The following is a 9,072-nucleotide window of genomic DNA, read 5'->3' on the forward strand; positions in this document are numbered from 1 at the left end:
TCTGATACTTAGGCTGTGATCATACGCACAATTAGGCCCGACATAGGTGCGAATGCCAGGTGGATTTAAAGGGTGCAATCAGACAACAAAATCTGGGAAGTACCACTTGAATCGATCTATATGTTCAGGAGACATCAAGCCTTTTGCTTGCTGCACCAGAGGTTAAAGGATATTGATAGGCAGTCCCTGTGTGCAGTAGTAAATCAAATTTGCTCTCCCTTGGCCTTACATATCATCCTTGACTATGGGACTTTGGCTGCATATTTCTTCCATCTCAAAGCTCATCAGAAGAGCCTTCATGGTAGCTAGGTTTGACATCTTGCCTACTGCAGCTCTCTACAGCAGATATTTGTGCAGACACCTCAAGCCGAAAGGCTCTGCCCATTCTGGGTTAGAGTCCCTGAAACTATGATCTCATGTTTTACTCTACTGTCACCGTCATCTTGAGCAGAGGAATCTGTTAGCCTTCTCATCCATAATTTTATCGGTCACCCAGTCTCTTACCCTTTATCTGGTTAAAGTACCTTTATTACTAGTCAAGTTGCTATGTTTATTTTAAATTTACTGAGGTCATGGAAACAAACTGGAAAATATCTTCCACTTCATTATACTAGCTTAGTTCTTACAATTTCCCAACCCTTTTAACCTTATTCTAGTAATTGATATATGATCATAATTAATGCCTAATAAAGGTTCCGACTAATTGACTGACTGCAGATTAGGAAATTAGATCTGGAGGCTATACAAATCAAAGAGATTCATTCAACAGTTAGAAAATGTTGGGTTCAAAGGCAAGTGGTTTGTGGTCTATTAGTTTTACTATTCTGCTGTTTCACCTGAATCTTATCCCACAGATGCTGAGTTTTCTTAGCAAGTGTACTTTTAGAATTCTTTGAACAATCAGCAAATGTGTAGATGTGAAAAGCAGAGCTGTTTTTATAACCTGCACTTCTGCCAGCTGATCATTCTTTTGTTATTATATGTTTGTAAATTCAAAAGAGGCTGCAGAAATAAAAGGGATTAATCAGTCATCTTGGCCTGATGAGGACAGAAATGTGGGGTATAACTTTTGTAAATAAATAATACATTTTGTAAATAAATAATAAATACCAATGCAGCCTACTGTAATTAGCTGGAGTTTTCACATTTTTCCTGAAAGTATTTAATCAGTAAAGACCAAAGCAACAACTATAGCAGCAACAAGAGACAGGGATATAACAGGCATAAAACCACCATGCTCCCTCATGGATCACTGCCTTGTTGTGGCGAGGGGGCTTGTGTGGTTCGATGAGGTGTGGGCTATGCCGTGGAGGGCCACCAAAGACAGACAGGCCACAGCAGAGAACTCAGACCAAGTGTGATCCATTGGAGAAGGAAATGGCAACCCACTCCAGTATCTTTGTCAAGAAAACCCCATGGACAGTATCAAAAGGCTAAAAGATATGACGCCGGAAGATGACCCCTCAGGTCGGAAGGTGTCCAATATGCTACTGGGGAAGAGCAGAGGGCAAGTACAAGTAACCCCAGAAAGAGTGAAGCGGCTGGGCCAAAGCCGAAAGGACCCTCAGTTGTGGATGTGTCTGATGGTGAAAGGAAAGTCCGATGCTGCAAAGAACAATACTGCATAGGAACCTGGAATGTAAGATCTATGAATCAAGGTAAGCTTGACGTGGTCAAAAATGAGATGGCAAGACTGAACATCGATATCCTAGGAATCAGTGAACTAAAGTGGACAGGAATGGGCGAATTTAACTCAGAAGACCATTATATCTACTACTGTGGCCAGGAATCTCGTAGAAAAAATGGTGTGGCCTTTATAGTCAACAAGAGAGTGCAAAAGGCAGTACTGGGATACAATCTCAAAAATGACAGAATGATTTCTGTCCGATTCCAAGGCAAACCATTCAACATCACAGTAATTCAAGTGTATGCCCCAACCACTGATGCAGAAGAGGCTGAAGTGGACCGGTTCTATGAAGACCTACAACACCTCCTAGAACTAACACCAAAAAATGATGTCCTCATCATCATAGGGGACTGGAATGCTAAAGTAGGAAGTCAAAAGGTAACTGGAATAACAGACAAGTTTGGCCTTGGAAAGCAAAATGAAGCAGGGCAAAGGTTAACAGAGTTTTGTCAAGAGAACACACTGGTCATAGCGAACACCCTTTTCCAACAACCTAAGAGGCGACTCTACACATGGACATCACCAGATGGGCAACACCGAAATCAGATTGACTATATAATTTGCAGTCAAAGATGGAGAAGCTCTATCCAGTCAGTAAAAACAAGACCTGGAGCTGACTGTGGTTCAGATCATGAGCTACTCATTGCAAAATTCAGACTTAAACTGAAGAAAATTGGGAAAACCACGAGGCCATTCAGGTTTGACCTAGATCGCATCCCTGATGAATATACAGTAGAGGTGAAGAATAGATTCAAGGGTCTGGATTTGATAGATAGAGTGCCTGAAGAACTATGGACAGAGGTTCGTGACATCGTACAGGAGGCAGCAATCACCACCATCCCAAAGAAAAAGAAATGTAAGAAAGCAAAGTGGCTTTCTGATGAGGCTTTACAAATAGCAGAGGAAAGAAGGAAAGCGAAAGGCAAAGGCGAAAAGGAAAGATTTACCCAACTGAACGCAGATTTCCAGAGAACAGCAAGGAGAGATAAGGAGGCCTTCCTGAATGAACAGTGCAAAGTAATAGAAGAAAACAATAGAATGGGAAGGACTAGAGATCTCTTCAAGAAAATTGGAGAAATCAAGGGAGCGTTCCATGCAAAGCTGGCCATGATAAAGGACAAAAACGGTAGGGACCTAACAGAAGCAGAAGAGATTAGGAAAAGATGGCAAGAATACACAGAAGAACTATACAAGAAAGACCTCGATGTCCTTGACAACCACGACGGTATAATCACTGACCTCGAGCCAGACATCCTGGAATGTGAAGTTAAATGGGCCTTAGAAAGCATTACTAACAACAAAGCTAGTGGAGGTGATGGTATTCCAGCTGAGCTATTCAAAGTCTTAGAAGATGATGCTGTTAAAGTTCTGCACTCCATTTGCCAGCAAATTTGGAAAACGCAACAGTGGCCACAGGATTGGAAAAGGTCAGTATACATTCCAATCCCAAAGAAGGGCAATGCCAAGGAATGTTCAAACTATCGCACAATTGCACTCATATCACACGCTAGCAAGGTCATGCTCAAGATCCTACAAGCTAGGCTTCAACAGTACGTGGATAGAGAACTACCAGAAGTACAAGCTGGGTTTCGAAGAGGTAGAGGAACTAGAGATCAAATTGCCAACATTCGCTGGATTATGGAGAAAGCAAGAGAGTACCAGAAAAATATCTACTTCTGCTTCATTGACTATGCTAAAGCCTTTGACTGTGTGGATCACAACAAACTATGGCAGGTCCTTAAAGAGATGGGAGTACCAGACCACCTCACATGTCTCTTGAGAAACCTGTATAAGGGCCAAGAAGCGACAGTTAGAACCGGATATGGAACAACTGATTGGTTCAGCATAGGAAAAGGAGTACGACAAGGATGTATATTGTCGCCTTGCTTATTTAATATATATGCAGAGTACATCATGCGAAATGCTGGCCTGGATGAATCACAAGCGGGAATTAAGATTGCTGGGGAAAAGATCAACAACCTCAGATATGCAGACGATACCACTCTAATGGCAGAAAGTGAAGAGGACCTAAAGAGCCTCTTGCTCAGGGTAAAAGAGGAGAGCGCAAAAGTGGGCTTGAAGCTCAACATCAAAAAAACTAAGATCATGGCATCCGGCCCCATCACTCCTTGGCAAATAGAAGGGGAAGTCGTGGAAGTAGTGACAGACTTCACGTTCCTGGGATCCCAGATCACCGCAGACTGTGACTGCAGCCATGAAATTAAAAGACGCCTGCTCCTTGGGAGGAAAGCGATGGTGAACCTAAACAGCATGATAAAAAGTAGAGACATCACCCTGCCAACAAAAATACGCATGGTCCAAGCAATGGTATTCCCAGTAGTCATGTATGGCTGCGAGAGTTGGACTGTAAGGAAGGCCGAGTGCCGAAGAATAGATTCTTTTGAACTATGGTGCTGGAGGAGACTCTTGAGAGTCCCTTGGACTGCAAGAAGATCAAATCAGTCAATCCTAAAAGAAATCAACCCTGACTGTTCCCTGGAAGGCCAGATAATGAAACTGAAGCTCAAATACTTTGGCCACCAAATGAGAAGGGAGCACTCACTGGAGAAGACCCTGATCCTGGGGAAAATTGAACGTCAAAGAAGACGGGGATGGCAAAGGGTGAGATGGTTGGACAGTGTCATAGATGCAGTGAACATGAAATTGAGCAAACTTCAGAGGACGGTGGAAGACAAGAAGGCCTGGTGTGATCCGGTCGAAGAGTCGGACTCGACAGTGCGACTGAACAACAACAGAAAACCACCATGAAACATTCTACTAAAATATGGTGGAACAGCCAAACAGGTTGGGGGGGGGGCAGGTAAGGCCGGAAGAATTTGGAATCCTAAACAATTAAAGAACCCCAAAAGAACTGTTGCATTGAATCCAAATGATGTTAAGAAGGTTTAAAAACTAAATATTTCCCCTTCCTATTGCTGTACCTGAAGCATATATCCAATGCACACTTAGTTGGGAGCAGCCTTAGTGAATTCATTGGCAGAAGTAACAGTGCAATCCTAAAAACGCTTTCCTGGGAGTAAGCCCTCTTTAATAGAAATAAGAAAACCTCCTTAGGATTGCACTGTTGGACTTCTTGCCTGACTTCATTTTTGATCTACCAAGTTTATATACCACTTTATAGCAAAAGCTATTTACAAGTAACAAGTAACAAAAGCAGCAACATTAAAAATATAATAAAATATTCATAAAGTCCCTTACCCAAATTGTAAAATAAAATAAAATTAGAAGGCGTGCCACAAATAATAAGTAGCATAATGTGACCTAGGTCTTGCTATTAAATATAAAATTATCTACATGAAAGCATTATCTTAATCTGTTCCTGGAGGGTTGCCAAAGAGGAGGACAGGTGGTCATCTTGACAGAGTGAATTCCCCAGGACTGGGTAAGTACTGAACAGGCTCTGTTCCTGGTAGATGCCATGCATCAACCTGAGATGGAATCTTCAGCTGGCTTGATTAGAGGATCTGAGAAAGCAGGAAGTTTTTAAAAGGACGCCCCTCCCTCTTTTTTCTATTAAAGTGCTAATTACATAGCAGCATGGTGGTGATTTCGAAAAGCAAATCTGACCATGTGCGCTTAACAGATGACTAGAAATCTATTCCAGCCTTAAGACTCAAAGTATTCAAGCTGATCATTCTGAAATAGGAAAGAAATGTATTTGCAGTATCTCTTTAAAAAAAAGGTTTAGGCCAAGGTGGATCTCCCCTGTGACTGCTTTCAGAGCTTTGCCCACCCACCCCTCGAATGAAACACAACACAGGTTATGGGTTAAAATGGGTACGTGATTTACACAGGCTGATCTGCATAACTTAGTTAATGCATTAAACCAAGGGTTGTGTCTTTTGCTTCCTAACAGGGCAAAACCACCCTGGCTCAGAGCCAGGGTCAGAACCTTTCTGAACCTTTCTCCTCATGGCTCACACATGAGTGCATAGAGGGTATGGAGGGGCATAGTCTTGCCTGTGACTGCTAGACCTTAAGGCTCATCGTATGTCCCCCCAACCCCAAAGCAGACCCCTCACTGAGCCACCCAGACCGCCTAGCTTATATCTCGGGGTGCTTACCAAATCAAAATCCCCTCAACCTGTGCTTTTCTTGCCATCCCAGTTAGGGCCTAATCAGCTTTACCAGGCCTATTTATACTTTACCCTTTTGGACTATGAAGACAAGATGAAGGACCATGAAGAAAGATGATGCTCAGCCCCCCAAACTATGACCAGCTCACATTATCTCAAAAGAGGGAGAGAGGGTGGGGAGCTCACATGATGCTGGACTGTGGAGGGAGGCAGCCACCGTCAAACCTGGACAGGCTTCCCATATTGAGCCCTGATTGGCTCACCTGCACCCTTGTGTTCATTTGTGGGGAGGCTGGGGAGTGGGCAAATGCCAGCAGCCACCTCATTTAGAGTGGGAACTGGCCATATACTAGGTAGTTCAACGAAAGGTCTCAAGCAAAATATTCACTTATGCTATGTGCTGTTCCATAGTATTGTGATTTTCCTGTCCTGGTATATATGGCTGGTTTTAACACTAGAGATAATGAAGGATTCCAAATCTCTCAGTGATAATTTTTTAAACTTGATATGCCCACTTGGGTGTTTGGTCAGAGGACTAGTTTGCACTGTATGTGGTGTGGATCTAGTCTTGTCTCCTGTTTGGGTGCTGGTCACTTTGTTGATGTCCACCTTCTTCTGAGTTTCCTGTTTCTCACATGAGGGGGTTCCAAATGCTCCAAGGAAGAATGAGTGTTCCTTGATGTTCGGGGTCTTTCTTAAAAAAAAAAAAGAAGCTCTTCTGTTCTAAGAGAACATAGGGTAGAACACCCAGTAGAAAACCCAGACCAATTTCCCACAGCCGCTGCTCTGCGCTCGCTCCTCTCTTTGCCCCGATGGTATATGTCAATTTCCCACTCGAAGCCACGTGGCCGCATTTTGACCCGCTTTACCCAGTTTTGCCTGCAGTTTCATAATCTTCAAAAAACAGGATCACGAGGACTTCCGGTCTGTGGCTCGGCGATGGTGGACACTCTCCCCGATCGCTGGGGAGGTAATCCGCACTCCAGTGCGGTAGGAGGGGTGCCACCTCAAGTGGCACTCCCAGGTGAGCCTTAGGTAAAGGCTCCGAGCCGGGGGCACGGGAGGGGCGACCTCTTCAACGGTGTAATGCCGGAGAATTGAGGCGCTCCTTTGCCCCATTCGGTCCTCCCCCTGCAAGGTTCGGTTTTTACTGAGCTTAGCCGACGCCGACCGGGACAAGCTGCGAGGGTTATCGATTTATTGGAGCTATAAGGAGTCTGGATGCAGACGGGCGATGAGTCGGAGAAAGAGCCAAGCGAAAACCTTTTTTTAAAAAAGTGAGTTCTCCCCCCCACCCTTCGGAAAGTGGCGTCCTGGAAGCCTCCCAGACGTAAACAAACAGAAATATCTTAACAAAATGGGGGGGGGGAGAGAAGAGAATCGCAGAAGTGTGCAAGAGACTTAGCTGTGTTTGCAGAAAAACTTAAGCGATTCTTTGAAGAAGAGTGAAGTTGGTCTTCTAAAGTAATGACCGCGTCCAACCAAAGCCTGGCAAAGCAGCTACAGCCAATTGCCGAGCTGGTCAAAAAGTCAATCCAAACAGACGACAAGCTTAAAGAGACAGCACATGACACCAAAAAAGTTAAAAAGAAAGTTGGTCTGCTAGAGCAAAGACAAGATTTGCAAGAACGTAGACTGTTGAACCTGCAGATGGAAAAAGCAAACAAGACACTCAGATTCCAGGGGATAGCTGAAGCACAAGGAGAAAACTTGAAAAAGATGATGGCAGAGCTTATCGCACTGGTGATAGGTTGCACAACAGCAGAAGCGGAAGCTGAATTCGAGGTGATTTATCGATCATACTCTAAATATATAAAACGAAATAACTTGCCGGGTGAAGTAGTTGTCAAGTTTCTCAGAAGACAGATGAGAGATTATATTCTCAGAGCAACATCAGCTAATCCCCTGCAGCTGGGAGCTACAACTATCAAAGTTTTAAAAGATGTGCCATTTGAGGTTCGTGAAAAAAGAAAAGCCTACAAAGAGTTGATTTCTACACTACAGATCAACCAAATTCCGTATTCCTGGAATTTCCCTGAAGGTGTCGTGTTCAAATATAGAGACAAAAGGGAAAAAATTGACTCGGTGTTTAAAGCAGAAGAATGGTTGAAGCGGTTTTTCGGATCGAAAGAAGAGGAACAGCAAGAAAGTGGAGGTGCAGCAGCAGTCATCATGGAAGATAAGGGCGACGACCAAGGAGCAACCGGTGACGAGGCCAAAGAGACATATGATTTGCGGCTTAGAAGACCAAAATAACTCTTTGAAGATTTGGACTTTGCAAACAGTGATGGAGATGAAAGAACTCTTTGCACACGCAGAAGACAATGGAGAAGATACTAATATGGACATACTAATTTCCCACTACATTGACTTAAACGAAAAGCTTTTCATTTTGGAATACTAACAGAATACTAACCATTTACAACCCTCTCTCTTGGGATTTTAGTCATAGTGTGGGTTTTTTATTTTCTGTCCTTTATCCTGGGGTAACTTTTCCCTTCCCTTTTTTCTTTTTCTGTAGTGTTTAGGTGTAACAAAAAATAATAAAGCTACCCTGTTCGCAGGGGATTTTTTTTTAAAAAAACAAACAGGATCACGAAACCGCGGGGGAAATCGGGCGAAGCTGCGAGTCAAAATGCGGCCACGCGGCTTCGAGTGGGAAATTGACACGTACCATCGGGGCAAAGAGAGGAACGAGCGCAGAGCAGCAGCTGTGGGAAATCGGTCCCAGAGTTTAGGACTGAGCTGCCTATCTCTGTCTCTGGGATTTAAAAAAACTGGCAGGTATGTAAAATCCCTGGAAATAATCCAAACTAAACTAGGTGCACTGTGAGAAGATCCCTGGAAAAGACAATAATACTAGGGAAAGTTGAAGGCAGAAGGAAAAGAGGAAGACTCAGCATGAGATGAATTGACTCAATGAAGGCAGGCATGGCTTTCAGTTTGTAAGACCAGAGCAAAGTTGTTAATAATAGGATGTTTTGGAGGTAATCTATTCACAGGGTCACTATGCATTAGAAGTGACTTGACAACACGTAACACACACAGCACAAGCAAAATTTGTCACACTGTTTCATATTCACATTTCAAATGAATGTGCCTATAAACTTAAAAAAAACAGATAGAATTACTAGAACCCCAAGTAGCTAGATGAAATATCCACAATTCTTCTTCTTCTTCTTCTTCTTCTTCTTCTTCTTCTTCTTCTTCTTCTTCTTCTTCTTCTTCTCCTTCTCCTTCTCCTTCTCCTTCTCCTCCTCCTCCTCCTCCTCCTCCTCCTCCTCCTCC

This window comes from Gekko japonicus, unplaced genomic scaffold (genome assembly GCF_001447785.1).
Source record: "Gekko japonicus isolate JY-2015 unplaced genomic scaffold, Gekko_japonicus_V1.1 scaffold1582, whole genome shotgun sequence".
Classification (NCBI taxonomy): Eukaryota; Metazoa; Chordata; class Lepidosauria; order Squamata; family Gekkonidae; genus Gekko; species Gekko japonicus.